Source organism: Haematobia irritans, chromosome 1 (genome assembly GCF_050003625.1).
Source record: "Haematobia irritans isolate KBUSLIRL chromosome 1, ASM5000362v1, whole genome shotgun sequence".
NCBI lineage: Eukaryota > Metazoa > Arthropoda > Insecta > Diptera > Muscidae > Haematobia > Haematobia irritans.
In genome coordinates this window covers 35,745,176-35,761,022 of record NC_134397.1, presented here as the reverse complement: position 1 = coordinate 35,761,022, position 15,847 = coordinate 35,745,176, and the positions used below count along the sequence as shown (strand labels likewise).

Sequence of the window (15,847 nt, the reverse complement as noted above, 5' to 3'; positions counted from 1 at the left end):
ATTGTTACCGTAATAGGTAGTTATTACCAATTTTCGACATGATGATATAATAAGTCACCATGCAAAAAATACAATGTCTTCCACTGACAACGTTAAGGTCAAGTGGACTTTTTTTTAATGTTGCCAAATCGGAAAATTGATCCTCTTGGGGTCCATTTGCAGACATGTCGAAAGCAAGGTTGCCACATATTTTTGGTAGACATCTACCAAAAATGGTATATTCTTTATTGTGTGATAGACATTGAAGGCTATAGCTTAATGTGGTGGGAAACGATAAATATTTGTATAAAAAGGTTGGGAAATGCCAACAACACACGTTATTTTACAAAGCTTATAACATAGAGACAATCTGCAGAAAAAATTAATATAAAATAGTTCAACAATGCCAACAAAACGCGGTGTTCCAAAGAGGTCCTGTACGTAAGTTCCAACCACGCTAATCGCACAAGAACCAATGTATTCAATGTAGTAAAAAAAAACATAATTTTATTTATTAATAATTAATAGGCTGTGTACAAAGAATCTCCATCGGCCTCTTTCCGCTGAGATGTAGCGTAGGTGGGCAAAAGATTTGCCAGTCTCGTTGAAAATTGTTTGCCTCCAGTTTTTCTTTGGTCTGCCTCTCCTCCTTGATTCTTGAGAACTCCATTCGAGGGTGTCGTGACATATTTCATCATATGTCTTTCGAATGTTGTGCCCCAACCAGTTCTACTTTTTCATTTTAATTTGTTTATTTATAATGTCTTGATCGGCCATTTCGAAATGTGCCTTGTTGGATATATTACGTGGCCACCAAATTTTTTGAATATTGCGAATACATCTGTTGCTAAAAGCATGTAGTTTCTGCTTGACCCTGTAGGTTTCAAGCCAGGTCTAGGATCCATACAATAGCACAGTTTTAACGCATACATTATATATGTTTATTTAGGTTTTCGGTGTAAGATTATTTGATTTCCATATATCGGAGCTCGTGGTAAGAGTTTCTTGCTTTCTGTATCCGAGAATTTACATCGTCATCAGTGCCGCCGTCTGCTGTAATCACGCTGCCTAGGTAGCAGAAGCTGTCGATGTTGCTAATGAATTCTTTATTAAGAAGGCAATGTGCTGTCTCATTACATTTGATGCTCATACATTTCGTTTACAATACTCCGTAATAGGTACTTATTACGAATATTTGGTATGGTGGTATAATAAGTAACCATGTAAAGAAATACGATTTGGTATGTTGAAAACTGTGTACATAACGTGGATACAGAAGTAACGGATTAACCTTCCCCCAAAGGAATATGGGATCACATGCAAAAAGAGTTCGTTGGCCAATGTAATATCTAACTATCTGTGAAGAACTGGGGAGATATTTTTAAAACAAAAGACGGGGAATACTTAAAAAAAGTCAGTTCGGAGAAGTTTGAAAGTAAAGCAAGTACAAGTTCATTGAAATATAAGGCGCATGAAAATAGAATCGACTCTGATAATTGCAAGAATTTTGGAAAACAATCAGCTAAAGTATGAACCAGATTTTACAGAAGCAGTGGAGACATTAGCGAAAACTGCTACTTGTATTATACTAATTGATTGATATTTCTAATGTTAATAGATTTTATAATAAACAAAAACAGTACATTCCTGTTAATTGGAAATCACCAAAAAATTCGGCTTATGGTTTAAAAATAGATACAAATTCACGCTTAAAAGAAGCGATGAAGTTGTTTGTGCATTAATGGCTATCTAAATCTGATATATCTTTGGTAGACAGTCTATAAATAGATACAATTCATCCTTAAGACATTGTTTCAGGTACTAAGATCAGTGGAATACAGACAAAGAAAACTTCACGTTTTTAAATGTTTTAAATTACCCTTTTGTATGAAAAGTTAGCTTCATACCTTGTAATACGATTTCGAAAATAAAGTGTTTGCACCGAGATAATTCCCATATGTTTTTTCTTTAAAGTTACGTATAAGTTGGAAAATTAAATACTGAACTCCGTTCTTGCTTCGGCAGAACATATACTAAAATTGGAACGATACAGAGAAGATTAGCATGGCCCCTGCGCAAGGATGACACGCAAAATCGTGAAGCGTTCCACATTTTTTACATTATTTTTCCCTCTTGTGGATGGACATAGTGCAAAATTTTCATTTTTTCCACGGTTACTTTTCTTTACAAACATATATAGTTCAAAGAAAGCTATTTCACAACGCTTGTGACAATATGCAAAAGATTAATATAAAATAGTTGAACAATGCCAACAACACACGGTGTTCCCAAGCGGTCCACCATCAAAGTACTAACCGCGCCTGACGCTGCTTAATTTCGGTGATCGGACGAGAACCGATGTACTCAGCGTGGTACGGTCGTTGGCGAGAGATTGTTGACTATTTGACTTCATATCATCAACTAAAGGAATTGTTTCAATTGGAATTAAATAACTTAATAGGTATTTTTGCTTCATCAATTATGTTTACGTTAAGGACAGTTTTAAAACTTTTTAATCTATGTCAAAAGAAACTATAATGCAGCCGAAAAGGAATTCATAATTGTATCCGCATAATTTCCAATATTTTTAAGTTTTAAAAATTAAGGAATTTGTTCAAACTGTTATTCTATATGAATTATTTTTAAACATTTCTATGCAAAAGTACATCGATTTCCACTTCCTTCAAAAATCTCGAAATCAACGAATATAGTTGTTATGTACAAGTAATGCATAAAAATATAAGCAAAAAGCGAAACGATAGAAATTTATATAAAAAATTGGACAATGCCAACAACACGCGGTGTTCCCAAGCGGTCACCATCTAAGTACTAACCGCGCCCGACGCTGCTTAATTTCGGTGATCGGACGAGAACCGATGTACTCAGCGTGGTATGGTCGTTGGCGAGAGATGCTTGACTATTTGACTTCATATCATCAACTAGAGAAATTGTTTTAATTACAATTGAATAGCTTATTGGGTACTTTTGCTTCAACAATGATGTTTACGTTAAGGACAGTTTTAAAACTTTTTAAGCTATGTCGAAAGAAACTATAATGAAGCCTATAATGGGAATTCATAATATTTTTCGCATAATTTCCAACATTTTTAAGTTTTAAAAATTAAGGAATTAGTTCAAAATGCCATTCCATAAGACTTGTTGTTATATATTTCTATGCAAAAGTACATCGATTTCCATTTCCTTCAAAAATCTCGAAATCAACGAATATAGTTGTTATGTACAAGTAATGTATAAAATTATAAGCAAAAAGCGAAACGATAGAAATTTATATAAAAAATTGGACAATGCCAACAACACGCGGTGTTCCCAAGCGGTCCTCCATCTAAGTACTAACCGCGCCCGACGCTGCTTAATTTCGGTGATCGGACGAGAACCGATGTACTCAGCGTGGTATGGTCGTTGGCGAGAGATGCTTGACTATTTGACTCCATATCATCAACTAGAGAAATTGTTTTAATTACAATTGAATAGCTTATTGGGTACTTTTGCTTCAACAATGATGTTTACGTTAAGGACAGTTTTAAAACTTTTTAAGCTATGTCGAAAGAAACTATAATGAAGCCTATAATGGGAATTCATAATATTTTTCGCATAATTTCCAACATTTTTAAGTTTTAAAAATTAAGGAATTAGTTCAAAATGCCATTCCATAAGACTTGTTGTTATATATTTCTATTTCCATTTCCTTCAAAAAGCTACAAATGATCGAATATAGTTGTTATTTACAAGGGATGTATAAAAATACAAGCAAAACGTGAAATCATGGAAATTGGTATAAAAATTTTGACGATGCCAACAACACGCGGTGTTCCCAAGCGGTCCACCATCTAAGTACTAACCGCGCCCGACGCTGCTTAATTTCGGTGATCGGACGAGAACCGATGTACTCAGCGTGGTATGGTCGTTGGCGAAAGAAGATTGAAATTTTGATATCTTATCATCAATTAGCGTTTGTTTTAGTTCAATGTTGAGGTTGATGTTATGAATATTTTGGTTTAAATGCTACGCCCCTGTGAAAACAAAACCAAAAGAAATAAGTTATACGATTTTTACCCCCATTTTCAGGAAGCTCCGTTAGTGCTATGTTAGCTAACGAACTTTTAAACCGTACTATGGACATGTCTCTCATCATGTCTATATATTCCATATGCCAGTTAGGAACTTAACTGCTAAAAATTTTTCAGTTAAAGTTAACCGGAGAGAAGAGATTTCGATTTTACTTTCTGTTAACTGGGAGTTAAAGTCTAACGGAGATACATGAAAATGGCCGTTAGTTGTCAACTTTTCCATGTCATTAAATTTTCCTAAGAGAATTAAATTGGTTCAACATTTTATTCTACAGTTTTTTTTTCAAAATTTCTATGCCAAAAGTGTATCTAAGTCCATATTCTCGGAAAAGCTAGGAAAAACTTTTAAATATTGGTTACTATTTGCAACGAATGTATGCAAAATTTTAGCAACAGCTGTTATTGTTACCGTAATAGGTAGTTATTACCAATTTTCGACATGATGATATAATAAGTCACCATGCAAAAAATACAATGTCTTCCACTGACAACGTTAAGGTCAAGTGGACTTTTTTTTAATGTTGCCAAATCGGAAAATTGATCCTCTTGGGGTCCATTTGCAGACATGTCGAAAGCAAGGTTGCCACATATTTTTGATAGACATCTACCAAAAATGGTATATTCTTTATTGTGCGATAGACATTGAAGGCTATAGCTTAATGTGGTGGGAAACGATAAATATTTGTATAAAAAGGTTGGGAAATGCCAACAATACACGTTATTTTACAAAGCTTATAACATAGAGACAATCTGCAGAAAAAATTAATATAAAATAGTTCAACAATGCCAACAAAACGCGGTGTTCCAAAGAGGTCCTGTACGTAAGTTCCAACCACGCTAATCGCACAAGAACCAATGTATTCAATGTAGTAAAAAAAAAACATAATTTTATTTATTAATAATTAATAGGCTGTGTACAAAGAATCTCCATCGGCCTCTTTCCGCTGAGATGTAGCGTAGGTGGGCAAAAGATTTGCCAGTCTCGTTGAAAATTGTTTGCCTCCAGTTTTTCTTTGGTCTGCCTCTCCTCCTTGATTCTTGAGAACTCCATTCGAGGGTGTCGTGACATATTTCATCATATGTCTTTCGAATGTTGTGCCCCAACCAGTTCTACTTTTTCATTTTAATTTGTTTATTTATAATGTCTTGATCGGCCATTTCGAAATGTGCCTTGTTGGATATATTACGTGGCCACCAAATTTTTTGAATATTGCGAATACATCTGTTGCTAAAAGCATGTAGTTTCTGCTTGACCCTGTAGGTTACAAGCCAGGTCTAGGATCCATACAATAGCACAGTTTTAACGCATACATTATATATGTTTATTTAGGTTTTCGGTGTAAGATTATTTGATTTCCATATATCGGAGCTCGTGGTAAGAGTTTCTTGCTTTCTGTATCCGAGAATTTACATCGTCATCAGTGCCGCCGTCTGCTGTAATCACGCTGCCTAGGTAGCAGAAGCTGTCGATGTTGCTAATGAATTCTTTATTAAGAAGGCAATGTGCTGTCTCATTACATTTGATGCTCATACATTTCGTTTACAATACTCCGTAATAGGTACTTATTACGAATATTTGGTATGGTGGTATAACAAGTAACCATGTAAAGAAATACGATTTGGTATGTTGAAAACTGTGTACATAACGTGGATACAGAAGTAACGGATTAACCTTCCCCCAAAGGAATATGAGATCACATTCAAAAAGAGTTCGTTGGCCAATGTAATATCTAACTATATGTGAAGAACTGGGAAGATATTTTTAAAATAAAAGTTGGGGAATACTTAAAAAAAGTCAGTTCGGAGAAGTTTGAAAGTAAAGCAAGTACAAGTTCATTGAAATATAAGGCGCATGAAAATAGAATCGACTCTGATAATTGCAAGTATTTTGGAAAACAATCAGCTAAAGTATGAACCAGATTTTACAGAAGCAGTGGAGACATTAGCGAAAACTGCTACTTGTATTATACTAATTGATTGATATTTCTAATGTTAATAGATTTTATAATAAACAAAAACAGTAAATTCCTGTTAATTGGAAATCACCAAAAAATTCGGCTTATGGTTTAAAAATAGATACAAATTCACGCTTAAAAGAAGCGATGAAGTTGTTTGCGCATCTGATATATCTTTGGTAGACAGTCTATAAATAGATACAATTCACCCTTAAGACATTGTTTCAGGTATTAAGATCAGTGGAATACAGACAAAGAACACCTCACGTTTTTAAATGTTTTAAATTACCCTTTTGTATGAAAAGTTAGCTTCATACCTTGTAATACGATTTCGAAAATAAAGTGTTTGCACCGAGATAATTCCCATATGTTTTTTCTTTAAAGTTACGTATAAGTAGGAAAATTAAATACTGAACTCCGTTCTTGCTTCGGCAGAACATATACTAAAATTGGAACGATACAGAGAAGATTAGCATGGCCCCTGCGCAAGGATGACACGCAAAATCGTGAAGCGTTCCACATTTTTCACAACGCTTGTCACAATATGCAAAAGATTAATATAAAATAGTTGAACAATGCCAACAACACACGGTGTTCCCAAGCGGTCCACCATCAAAGTACTAACCGCGCCTGACGCTGCTTAATTTCGGTGATCGGACGAGAACCGATGTACTCAGCGTGGTACGGTCGTTGGCGACTTCATATCATCAACTAAAGGAATTGTTTCAATTGGAATTAAATAACTTAATAGGTATTTTTGCTTCATCAATTATGTTTACGTTAGGGACAGTTTTAAAACTTTTTAATCTATGTCAAAAGAAACTATAATGCAGCCGAAAAGGAATTCATAATTGTATCCGCATAATTTCCAATATTTTTAAGTTTTAAAAATTAAGGAATTTGTTCAAACTGTTATTCTATATGAATTATTTTTAAACATTTCTATGCAAAAGTACATCGATTTCCACTTCCTTCAAAAATCTCGAAATCAACGAATATAGTTGTTATGTACAAGTAATGCATAAAAATATAAGCAAAAAGCGAAACGATAGAAATTTATATAAAAAATTGGACAATGCCAACAACACGCGGTGTTCCCAAGCGGTCCCCCATCTAAGTACTAACCGCGCCCGACGCTGCTTAATTTCGGTGATCGGACGAGAACCGATGTACTCAGCGTGGTATGGTCGTTGGCGAGGGATGCTTGACTATTTGACTTCATATCATCAACTAGAGAAATTGTTTTAATTACAATTGAATAGCTTATTGGGTACTTTTGCTTCAACAATGATCTTTACGTTAAGGACAGTTTTAAAACTTTTTAAGCTATGTCGAAAGAAACTATAATGAAGCCTATAATGGGAATTCATAATATTTTTCGCATAATTTCCAACATTTTTAAGTTTTAAAAATTAAGGAATTAGTTCAAAATGCCATTCCATAAGACTTGTTGTTATATATTTCTATTTCCATTTCCTTCAAAAAGCTACAAATGATCGAATATAGTTGTTATTTACAAGGGATGTATAAAAATACAAGCAAAACGTGAAATCATGGAAATTGGTATAAAAATTTTGACGATGCCAACAACACGCGGTGTTCCCAAGCGGTCCCCCATCTAAGTACTAACCGCGCCCGACGCTGCTTAATTTCGGTGATCGGACGAGAACCGATGTACTCAGCGTGGTATGGTCGTTGGCGAAAGAAGATTGAAATTTTGATATCTTATCATCAATTAGCGGTATGGAATACGTTCAATTGGAATCAAATGAATGACGTTTGTTTTAGTTCAATGTTGAGGTTGATGTTATGAATATTTTGGTTTAAATACTACGCCCCTGTGAAAACAAAACCAAAAGAAATAAGTTATACGATTTTTAGTTGTCAACTTTTCCAGGTCATTAAATTTTCCTAAGAGAATTAAATAGGTTCAACATTTTATTCTACAGTTTTTTTCCAAAATTTCTATACCAAAAGTCCATATTCTCGGAAAAGCTAGGAAAAACTTTTAAATATTGGTTACTATTTGCAACGAATGTATGCAAAATTTTAGCAACAGCTGTTATTGTTACCGTAATAGGTAGTTATTACGAATTTTCGACATGATGATATAATAAGTCACCATGCAAAAAATACAATGTCTTCCACTGACAACGTTAAGGTCAAGTGGACTTTTTTTTTAATGTTGCCAAATCGGAAAATTGATCCTCTTGGGGTCCATTTGCAGACATGTCGAAAGCAAGGTTGCCACATATTTTTGGTATACATCTACCAAAAATGGTATATTCTTTATTGTGCGATAGACATTGAAGGCTGTAGCTTAATGTGGTGGGAAACGATAAATATTTGTATAAAAAGGTTGGGAAATGCCAACAACACACGTTATTTTACAAAGCTTATAACATAGAGACAATCTGCAGAAAAAATTAATATAAAATAGTTCAACAATGCCAACAAAACGCGGTGTTCCAAAGAGGTCCTGTACGTAAGTTCCAACCACGCTAATCGCACAAGAACCAATGTATTCAATGTAGTAAAAAAAAAAAACATAATTTTATTTATTAATAATTAATAGTCTGTGTACAAAGAATCTCCATCGGCCTCTTTCCGCTGAGATGTAGCGTAGGTGGGCAAAAGATTTGCCAGTCTCATTGCAAATTGTTTGCCTCCAGTTTTTCTTTGGTCTGCCTCTCCTCCTTGATTCTTGAGAACTCCATTCGAGGGTGTCGTGACATATTTCATCATATGTCTTTCGAATGTTGTGCCCCAACCAGTTCTACTTTTTCATTTTAATTTGTTTATTTATAATGTCTTGATCGGCCATTTCGAAATGTGCCTTGTTGGATATATTACGTGGCCACCAAATTTTTTGAATATTGCGAATACATCTGTTGCTAAAAGCATGTAGTTTCTGCTTGACCCTGTAGGTTACAAGCCAGGTCTAGGATCCATACAATAGCACAGTTTTAACGCATACATTATATATGTTTATTTAGGTTTTCGGTGTAAGATTATTTGATTTCCATATATCGGAGCTCGTGGTAAGAGTTTCTTGCTTTCTGTATCCGAGAATTTACATCGTCATCAGTGCCGCCGTCTGCTGTAATCACGCTGCCTAGGTAGCAGAAGCTGTCGATGTTGCTAATGAATTCTTTATTAAGAAGGCAATGTGCTGTCTCATTACATTTGATGCTCATACATTTCGTTTACAATACTCCGTAATAGGTACTTATTACGAATATTTGGTATGGTGGTATAACAAGTAACCATGTAAAGAAATACGATTTGGTATGTTGAAAACTGTGTACATAACGTGGATACAGAAGTAACGGATTAACCTTCCCCCAAAGGAATATGGGATCACATTCAAAAAGAGTTCGTTGGCCAATGTAATATCTAACTATCTGTGAAGAACTGTGGAGATATTTTTAAAACAAAAGACGGGGAATACTTAAAAAAAGTCAGTTCGGAGAAGTTTGAAAGTAAAGCAAGTACAAGTTCATTGAAATATAAGGCGCATGAAAATAGAATCGACTCTGATAATTGCAAGTATTTTGGAAAACAATCAGCTAAAGTATGAACCAGATTTTACAGAAGCAGTGGAGACATTAGCGAAAACTGCTACTTGTATTATACTAATTGATTGATATTTCTAATGTTAATAGATTTTATAATAAACAAAAACAGTACATTCCTGTTAATTGGAAATCACCAAAAAATTCGGCTTATGGTTTAAAAATAGATACAAATTCACGCTTAAAAGAAGCGATGAAGTTGTTTGCGCATTAATGGCTATCTAAATCTGATATATCTTTGGTAGACAGTCTATAAATAGATACAATTCACCCTTAAGACATTGTTTCAGGTACTAAGATCAGTGGAATACAGACAAAGAACACTTCACGTTTTTAAATGTTTTAAATTACCCTTTTGTATGAAAAGTTAGCTTCATACCTTGTAATACGATTTCGAAAATAAAGTGTTTGCACCGAGATAATTCCCATATGTTTTTTCTTTAAAGTTACGTATAAGTAGGAAAATTAAATACTGAACTCCGTTCTTGCTTCGGCAGAACATATACTAAAATTGGAACGATACAGAGAAGATTAGCATGGCCCCTGCGCAAGGATGACACGCAAAATCGTGAAGCGTTCCACATTTTTTACATTATTTTTCCCTCTTGTGGATGGACATAGTGCAAAATTTTCATTTTTTCCACGGTTACTTTTCTTTACAAACATATATAGTTCAAAGAAAGCTATTTCACAACGCTTGTGACAATATGCAAAAGATTAATATAAAATAGTTGAACAATGCCAACAACACACGGTGTTCCCAAGCGGTCCACCATCAAAGTACTAACCGCGCCTGACGCTGCTTAATTTCGGTGATCGGACGAGAACCGATGTACTCAGCGTGGTACGGTCGTTGGCGAGAGATTGTTGACTATTTGACTTCATATCATCAACTAAAGGAATTGTTTCAATTGGAATTAAATAACTTAATAGGTATTTTTGCTTCATCAATTATGTTTACGTTAAGGACAGTTTTAAAACTTTTTAATCTATGTCAAAAGAAACTATAATGCAGCCGAAAAGGAATTCATAATTTATCCGCATAATTTCCAATATTTTTAAGTTTTAAAAATTAAGGAATTTGTTCAAACTGTTATTCTATATGAATTATTTTTAAACATTTCTATGCAAAAGTACATCGATTTCCACTTCCTTCAAAAATCTCGAAATCAACGAATATAGTTGTTATGTACAAGTAATGCATAAAAATATAAGCAAAAAGCGAAACGATAGAAATTTATATAAAAAATTGGACAATGCCAACAACACGCGGTGTTCCCAAGCGGTCCCCCATCTAAGTACTAACCGCGCCCGACGCTGCTTAATTTCGGTGATCGGACGAGAACCGATGTACTCAGCGTGGTATGGTCGTTGGCGAGAGATGCTTGACTATTTGACTTCATATCATCAACTAGAGAAATTGTTTTAATTACAATTGAATAGCTTATTGGGTACTTTTGCTTCAACAATGATGTTTACGTTAAGGACAGTTTTAAAACTTTTTAAGCTATGTCGAAAAAACTATAATGAAGCCTATAATGGGAATTCATAATATTTTTCGCATAATTTCCAACATTTTTAAGTTTTAAAAATTAAGGAATTAGTTCAAAATGCCATTCCATAAGACTTGTTGTTATATATTTCTATGCAAAAGTACATCGATTTCCATTTCCTTCAAAAATCTCGAAATCAACGAATATAGTTGTTATGTACAAGTAATGTATAAAATTATAAGCAAAAAGCGAAACGATAGAAATTTATATAAAAAATTGGACAATGCCAACAACACGCGGTGTTCCCAAGCGGTCCCCTTCTAAGTACTAACCGCGCCCGACGCTGCTTAATTTCGGTGATCGGACGAGAACCGATGTACTCAGCGTGGTATGGTCGTTGGCGAGAGATGCTTGACTATTTGACTCCATATCATCAACTAGAGAAATTGTTTTAATTACAATTGAATAGCTTATTGGGTACTTTTGCTTCAACAATGATGTTTACGTTAAGGACAGTTTTAAAACTTTTTAAGCTATGTCGAAAGAAACTATAATGAAGCCTATAATTGGAATTCATAATATTTTTCGCATAATTTCCAACATTTTTAAGTTTTAAAAATTAAGGAATTAGTTCAAAATGCCATTCCATAAGACTTGTTGTTATATATTTCTATTTCCATTTCCTTCAAAAAGCTACAAATGATCGAATATAGTTGTTATTTACAAGGGATGTATAAAAATACAAGCAAAACGTGAAATCATGGAAATTGGTATAAAAATTTTGACGATGCCAACAACACGCGGTGTTCCCAAGCGGTCCACCATCTAAGTACTAACCGCGCCCGACGCTGCTTAATCTCGGTGATCGGACGAGAACCGATGTACTCAGCGTGGTATGGTCGTTGGCGAAAGAAGATTGAAATTTTGATATCTTATCATCAATTAGCGGTATGGAATACGTTCAATTGGAATCAAATGAATGACGTTTGTTTTAGTTCAATGTTGAGGTTGATGTTATGAATATTTTGGTTTAAATGCTACGCCCCTGTGAAAACAAAACCAAAAGAAATAAGTTATACGATTTTTAGTTGTCAACTTTTCCAGGTCATTAAATTTTCCTAAGAGAATTAAATTGGTTCAACATTTTATTCTACAGTTTTTTTTTTCAAAATGTCTATGCCAAAAGTGTATCTAAGTCCATATTCTCGGAAAAGCTAGGAAAAACTTTTAAATATTGGTTACTATTTGCAACGAATGTATGCAAAATTTTAGCAACAGCTGTTATTGTTACCGTAATAGGTAGTTATTACCAATTTTCGACATGATGATATAATAAGTCACCATGCAAAAAATACAATGTCTTCCACTGACAACGTTAAGGTCAAGTGGACTTTTTTTTAATGTTGCCAAATCGGAAAATTGATCCTCTTGGGGTCCATTTGCAGACATGTCGAAAGCAAGGTTGCCACATATTTTTGGTAGACATCTACCAAAAATGGTATATTCTTTATTGTGTGATAGACATTGAAGGCTATAGCTTAATGTGGTGGGAAACGATAAATATTTGTATAAAAAGGTTGGGAAATGCCAACAACACACGTTATTTTACAAAGCTTATAACATAGAGACAATCTGCAGAAAAAATTAATATAAAATAGTTCAACAATGCCAACAAAACGCGGTGTTCCAAAGAGGTCCTGTACGTAAGTTCCAACCACGCTAATCGCACAAGAACCAATGTATTCAATGTAGTAAAAAAAAAAACATAATTTTATTTATTAATAATTAATAGGCTGTGTACAAAGAATCTCCATCGGCCTCTTTCCGCTGAGATGTAGCGTAGGTGGGCAAAAGATTTGCCAGTCTCGTTGAAAATTGTTTGCCTCCAGTTTTTCTTTGGTCTGCCTCTCCTCCTTGATTCTTGAGAACTCCATTCGAGGGTGTCGTGACATATTTCATCATATGTCTTTCGAATGTTGTGCCCCAACCAGTTCTACTTTTTCATTTTAATTTGTTTATTTATAATGTCTTGATCGGCCATTTCGAAATGTGCCTTGTTGGATATATTACGTGGCCACCAAATTTTTTGAATATTGCGAATACATCTGTTGCTAAAAGCATGTAGTTTCTGCTTGGCCCTGTAGGTTACAAGCCAGGTCTAGGATCCATACAATAGCACAGTTTTAACGCATACATTATATATGTTTATTTAGGTTTTCGGTGTAAGATTATTTGATTTCCATATATCGGAGCTCGTGGTAAGAGTTTCTTGCTTTCTGTATCCGAGAATTTACATCGTCATCAGTGCCGCCGTCTGCTGTAATCACGCTGCCTAGGTAGCAGAAGCTGTCGATGTTGCTAATGAATTCTTTATTAAGAAGGCAATGTGCTGTCTCATTACATTTGATGCTCATACATTTCGTTTACAATACTCCGTAATAGGTACTTATTACGAATATTTGGTATGGTGGTATAACAAGTAACCATGTAAAGAAATACGATTTGGTATGTTGAAAACTGTGTACATAACGTGGATACAGAAGTAACGGATTAACCTTCCCCCAAAGGAATATGGGATCACATTCAAAAAGAGTTCGTTGGCCAATGTAATATCTAACTATCTGTGAAGAACTGGGGAGATATTTTTAAAACAAAAGACGGGGAATACTTAAAAAAAGTCAGTTCGGAGAAGTTTGAAAGTAAAACAAGTACAAGTTCATTGAAATATAAGGCGCATGAAAATAGAATCGACTCTGATAATTGCAAGTATTTTGGAAAACAATCAGCTAAAGTATGAACCAGATTTTACAGAAGCAGTGGAGACATTAGCGAAAACTGCTACTTGTATTATACTAATTGATTGATATTTCTAATGTTAATAGATTTTATAATAAACAAAAACAGTACATTCCTGTTAATTGGAAATCACCAAAAAATTCGGCTTATGGTTTAAAAATAGATACAAATTCACGCTTAAAAGAAGCGATGAAGTTGTTTGCGCATTAATGGCTATCTAAATCTGATATATCTTTGGTAGACAGTCTATAAATAGATACAATTCACCCTTAAGACATTGTTTCAGGTACTAAGATCAGTGGAATACAGACAAAGAACACTTCACGTTTTTAAATGTTTTAAATTACCCTTTTGTATGAAAAGTTAGCTTCATACCTTGTAATACGATTTCGAAAATAAAGTGTTTGCACCGAGATAATTCCCATATGTTTTTTCTTTAAAGTTACGTATAAGTAGGGAAATTAAATACTGAACTCCGTTCTTGCTTCGGCAGAACATATACTAAAATTGGAACGATACAGAGAAGATTAGCATGGCCCCTGCGCAAGGATGACACGCAAAATCGTGAAGCGTTCCACATTTTTTACATTATTTTTCCCTCTTGTGGATGGACATAGTGCAAAATTTTCATTTTTTCCACGGTTACTTTTCTTTACAAACATATATAGTTCAAAGAAAGCTATTTCACAACGCTTGTGACAATATGCAAAAGATTAATATAAAATAGTTGAACAATGCCAACAACACACGGTGTTCCCAAGCGGTCCACCATCAAAGTACTAACCGCGCCTGACGCTGCTTAATTTCGGTGATCGGACGAGAACCGATGTACTCAGCGTGGTACGGTCGTTGGCGAGAGATTGTTGACTATTTGACTTCATATCATCAACTAAAGGAATTGTTTCAATTGGAATTAAATAACTTAATAGGTATTTTTGCTTCATCAATTATGTTTACGTTAAGGACAGTTTTAAAACTTTTTAATCTATGTCAAAAGAAACTATAATGCAGCCGAAAAGGAATTCATAATTGTATCCGCATAATTTCCAATATTTTTAAGTTTTAAAAATTAAGGAATTTGTTCAAACTGTTATTCTATATGAATTATTTTTAAACATTTCTATGCAAAAGTACATCGATTTCCACTTCCTTCAAAAATCTCGAAATCAACGAATATAGTTGTTATGTACAAGTAATGCATAAAAATATAAGCAAAAAGCGAAACGATAGAAATTTATATAAAAAATTGGACAATGCCAACAACACGCGGTGTTCCCAAGCGGTCCACCATCTAAGTACTAACCGCGCCCGACGCTGCTTAATTTCGGTGATCGGACGAGAACCGATGTACTCAGCGTGGTATGGTCGTTGGCGAGAGATGCTTGACTATTTGACTTCATATCATCAACTAGAGAAATTGTTTTAATTACAATTGAATAGCTTATTGGGTACTTTTGCTTCAACAATGATGTTTACGTTAAGGACAGTTTTAAAACTTTTTAAGCTATGTCGAAAGAAACTATAATGAAGCCTATAATTGGAATTCATAATATTTTTCGCATAATTTCCAACATTTTTAAGTTTTAAAAATTAAGGAATTAGTTCAAAATGCCATTCCATAAGACTTGTTGTTATATATTTCTATTTCCATTTCCTTCAAAAAGCTACAAATGATCGAATATAGTTGTTATTTACAAGGGATGTATAAAAATACAAGCAAAACGTGAAATCATGGAAATTGGTATAAAAATGTTGACGATGCCAACAACACGCGGTGTTCCCAAGCGGTCCCCATCTAAGTACTAACCGCGCCCGACGCTGCTTAATTTCGGTGATCGGACGAGAACCGATGTACTCAGCGTGGTATGGTCGTTGGCGAAAGAAGATTGAAATTTTGATATCTTATCATCAATTAGCGGTATGGAATACGTTCAATTGGAATCAAATGAATGACGTTTGTT

The 15,847-nt window shown here is 34.4% G+C and overlaps 10 non-coding genes and 8 pseudogenes across 10 annotated transcripts; 4 read left to right on the top strand and 14 right to left on the bottom strand.

Moving 5' to 3' along the window:
* Positions 1-1,988: 1,988 nt before the first annotated feature.
* Positions 1,989-2,095, top strand: LOC142222830 (U6 spliceosomal RNA). Its single transcript, XR_012718427.1, has one exon. It is a non-coding gene; the product is annotated as a U6 spliceosomal RNA (small nuclear RNA).
* A 151-nt stretch (positions 2,096-2,246) lies between these two features.
* LOC142222775 (5S ribosomal RNA) lies at positions 2,247-2,365 on the bottom strand (annotated as a pseudogene).
* A 400-nt stretch (positions 2,366-2,765) lies between these two features.
* On the bottom strand, positions 2,766-2,883 carry LOC142222735 (5S ribosomal RNA; annotated as a pseudogene).
* Positions 2,884-3,285: 402 nt separating this feature from the next.
* LOC142222889 (5S ribosomal RNA) lies at positions 3,286-3,404 on the bottom strand. The gene has a single exon (XR_012718479.1). It is a non-coding gene; the product is annotated as a 5S ribosomal RNA (ribosomal RNA).
* A 386-nt stretch (positions 3,405-3,790) lies between these two features.
* LOC142222703 (5S ribosomal RNA) lies at positions 3,791-3,909 on the bottom strand. The gene has a single exon (XR_012718371.1). It is a non-coding gene; the product is annotated as a 5S ribosomal RNA (ribosomal RNA).
* A 2,532-nt stretch (positions 3,910-6,441) lies between these two features.
* On the top strand, positions 6,442-6,548 carry LOC142222829 (U6 spliceosomal RNA). Its single transcript, XR_012718426.1, has one exon. It is a non-coding gene; the product is annotated as a U6 spliceosomal RNA (small nuclear RNA).
* A 50-nt stretch (positions 6,549-6,598) lies between these two features.
* On the bottom strand, positions 6,599-6,717 carry LOC142222774 (5S ribosomal RNA; annotated as a pseudogene).
* Positions 6,718-7,098: 381 nt separating this feature from the next.
* Positions 7,099-7,217, bottom strand: LOC142222855 (5S ribosomal RNA). Its single transcript, XR_012718448.1, has one exon. It is a non-coding gene; the product is annotated as a 5S ribosomal RNA (ribosomal RNA).
* Positions 7,218-7,603: 386 nt separating this feature from the next.
* Positions 7,604-7,722, bottom strand: LOC142222847 (5S ribosomal RNA). Its single transcript, XR_012718441.1, has one exon. It is a non-coding gene; the product is annotated as a 5S ribosomal RNA (ribosomal RNA).
* A 2,356-nt stretch (positions 7,723-10,078) lies between these two features.
* On the top strand, positions 10,079-10,185 carry LOC142222828 (U6 spliceosomal RNA). Its single transcript, XR_012718425.1, has one exon. It is a non-coding gene; the product is annotated as a U6 spliceosomal RNA (small nuclear RNA).
* Positions 10,186-10,336: 151 nt separating this feature from the next.
* Positions 10,337-10,455, bottom strand: LOC142222772 (5S ribosomal RNA; annotated as a pseudogene).
* Positions 10,456-10,854: 399 nt separating this feature from the next.
* LOC142222836 (5S ribosomal RNA) lies at positions 10,855-10,973 on the bottom strand. Its single transcript, XR_012718433.1, has one exon. It is a non-coding gene; the product is annotated as a 5S ribosomal RNA (ribosomal RNA).
* Positions 10,974-11,374: 401 nt separating this feature from the next.
* LOC142222749 (5S ribosomal RNA) lies at positions 11,375-11,492 on the bottom strand (annotated as a pseudogene).
* A 386-nt stretch (positions 11,493-11,878) lies between these two features.
* Positions 11,879-11,997, bottom strand: LOC142222743 (5S ribosomal RNA; annotated as a pseudogene).
* Positions 11,998-14,363: 2,366 nt separating this feature from the next.
* LOC142222827 (U6 spliceosomal RNA) lies at positions 14,364-14,470 on the top strand. Its single transcript, XR_012718424.1, has one exon. It is a non-coding gene; the product is annotated as a U6 spliceosomal RNA (small nuclear RNA).
* Positions 14,471-14,621: 151 nt separating this feature from the next.
* Positions 14,622-14,740, bottom strand: LOC142222771 (5S ribosomal RNA; annotated as a pseudogene).
* A 400-nt stretch (positions 14,741-15,140) lies between these two features.
* Positions 15,141-15,259, bottom strand: LOC142222702 (5S ribosomal RNA). The gene has a single exon (XR_012718370.1). It is a non-coding gene; the product is annotated as a 5S ribosomal RNA (ribosomal RNA).
* Positions 15,260-15,645: 386 nt separating this feature from the next.
* LOC142222741 (5S ribosomal RNA) lies at positions 15,646-15,763 on the bottom strand (annotated as a pseudogene).
* Positions 15,764-15,847: the final 84 nt, after the last annotated feature.